Source organism: Vanessa tameamea, chromosome 7, assembly GCF_037043105.1.
Source record: "Vanessa tameamea isolate UH-Manoa-2023 chromosome 7, ilVanTame1 primary haplotype, whole genome shotgun sequence".
NCBI classification, from domain to species: domain Eukaryota; kingdom Metazoa; phylum Arthropoda; class Insecta; order Lepidoptera; family Nymphalidae; genus Vanessa; species Vanessa tameamea.
The window spans coordinates 6,720,312-6,723,000 of NC_087315.1; the positions used below are offsets into that span (position 1 = coordinate 6,720,312).

At 28.5% G+C, this 2,689-nt stretch overlaps 1 long non-coding RNA gene across 1 annotated transcript; it reads right to left on the bottom strand.

Moving 5' to 3' along the window:
• Positions 1 to 282: 282 nt before the first annotated feature.
• Positions 283 to 2,426, bottom strand: LOC113401265 (uncharacterized). The gene is made up of 2 exons (XR_010309188.1): positions 2,315 to 2,426; positions 283 to 2,098 (listed from the first exon to the last, which is right to left on the bottom strand). It is a non-coding gene; the product is annotated as an uncharacterized LOC113401265 (long non-coding RNA).
• Between the last annotated feature and the right edge of the window lie 263 nt (positions 2,427 to 2,689).

Here is a 2,689-nt window from a genome sequence, read left to right on the forward strand (position 1 = left end):
CTCGTAGGGTTCAGCCAGCGTTTGCAATGTAAGCGCAAAAAAAATGTGTTTGTTTTTCGACATCACATTAGAAAACTCTAAAATTATCAGTGTTTCTCTACTATATTATACATGTATTATACATATAAACCCTCCTCTTGAATCACTGTATCTATTTAAAAAAAACTGCATCAGAATTCTATGCGTATTTTTAAGGACCTAACTAAACATAAGGACAGAAAGACGGCGGGAAGCGATTTTGTTTTATAATATGTACTAATGTAAAAGAGAGATTACAGGTAATTCTTTCCAACAGATGTATTGTATTTCACTTAGACTTGTAATAAATAAAACATAATAATGAAGTGTTGCTTAAGGTAACTTCATTTATAAAAGGTGAAGTTTTAACGCTAATAAACTTACAGCTCGAGTTCTATAGTATAATGTCACTACGTGATTATGAGGAACATAAGCTCTCAACAGAAGCATCGCGATTCCCCTTAGGAATTTCTTTGTTTAGTAATATACAGTAAACCAGCTTTGCAAACTAATAACAAAATGTGATAAAAAATAAAAGCAATGTTTTGCTAACATTTTAATGTATTCTTTATCTATAATACGTCATGTAGATACAATACAACATCTTTATTATAATGCTAATATAATTATTAAAGTTTTATATGTTTAAATAATATTATTGTGAGAATATGTTTATTAAAAGTCTACTTTAAAAGATGCACAGAATAGTTCATATCAATTTAATGTAATTTAAATTACATGAATTTTAAATAATTTATGTAAAAATATTAGAGCTATTTATAATTAAAGGATCTGCTTGAGATTAATAGACTTTTAAATCAACACCGTTTGAGCGCTTATATCGTGTAAGTTGTTACTTATATACATTTTTTCATTAATTTTATTTTTTTGTACAATCACTATTGTTCACTCACTCACGCCACTAGATGGCGTTATAACACATAATCTCTTATACTATTTAAATAGCATAAGCTTCTTTAAAGAGAAATAAAACGATAAAACTGAACAAAGCATTGGAGAATATCCGATAGTCTTAAGAAAATAAATGTTTCATGAATTAGTCGTTGCTAAAGTATTTTATTTCATATAACCCGATGTAAAAATTTTTAAATAATATAATATTAATATCAGATAAAACAAATTACTTGAGTATACAGTAATGTCGTAAACCATGATACAGATTCCTTAATACATAAATGCACGCAGTCAATTCCATTAAATATGTAATTTAAAACGCTTCTCCATATTTTTCATTGACAAAGCAGTGCGTTTTGGTTGGTTTCAGTCTCACGATACTGTCTTGCGACGCGTATATTATATTTCCGTCGCTTTCCACGGCCACTCCGTAAACATTTGTTATTGTAGCTAGTTTCTCTATCCTTTTACTTTTATCATCGATAAAGTATATACCATCGGGCGTAGAGAAGAATAAATTACCAGAAATGTCACTTGTTATGCCGTTTAGATTGTAATCGCCCAAGTAAGATACATAACTCTTCGCCTTCTTATGGACATAGAGGCCCGATGAATTAGAATAATATATATTGTCATTGTTGTCAATAGCAACTAGCATAGCTTTTGTTTCAAGTAGTTCGGGCACCCTTTCAGACTCGCCATCTTTGTATATATAAACATTTTCTTGTGGATAATTTGTATAATATAAATCATTTTTAAAGAACATTTGCCATATATTATGAGTAGTTCCATCAATATGTTGCGCTCTCTTGCTTTCAAAATCAAATTTATATATTCCATCGTTTCCTCCCATGTACACCGTGTTACTCCGACCATCAACTCCATTAGCAAAGCCGCCATTAATACCATCAATTATTTGGAATTCATTGGTTTTTAAATTAATATATGCTGAAATGAACTTTGAAACATTATCGTAACTGGAATAGCTAAAAAATAGCATATTTGTGTCATAATCGATGGCTAATTGATAGGGACTGTCTATGTTTTCTTTTAATACTTCTTTGATATGGTTAATATTATGAACAATAATTCCATCACAGTTTTCGTCAATAATTCTTGCCGTAGCAGAATAAGCAAGAGCAACCAATAACACCAGTAACTTCATCTGAAAAAATTATTAAATATAATTGGATACTTCAAGAATTGTTATTGTATTAGAAGCATTTTATTGCACATTTTGTAAAAATAAATAACTAATTTTAAATCTAATCGATATCCTATATGACAGAAAATGCATTTTTATAAATAACACTTAGGTATATCTGTATTATTGTATATTTTTTATAATCTAAACATTATGATTATATTAATTTTTACTTACGATTTATAATTGATTGCGGATCGACGGGCAAAATGAAACTTACTGATAGTTATTATTAATGTTTGTATATAAACGTTGTTTATATTTCAAAGGTTATGTGATGTTATCAGCTTGACTTATTCTTGTTAGGTATCCAACATGCTATTGCCTTTTTTATCTTTATTTATATTGTGTGTTAACTAATAAACTCGCCCTGACTTCAGAAAAACTTCGTACAGTGTAAACTATAATAGTTTTGCAATATATCAATATTACTTTACAACAAATATCTCAGGGAGATAAAATCTAAATCAATTAAAATATTCTTCATTCAATTTGGCACTGATATATTTAATTTGAACCGTTATGTTATATGATTTAATTGAGCATATAGCT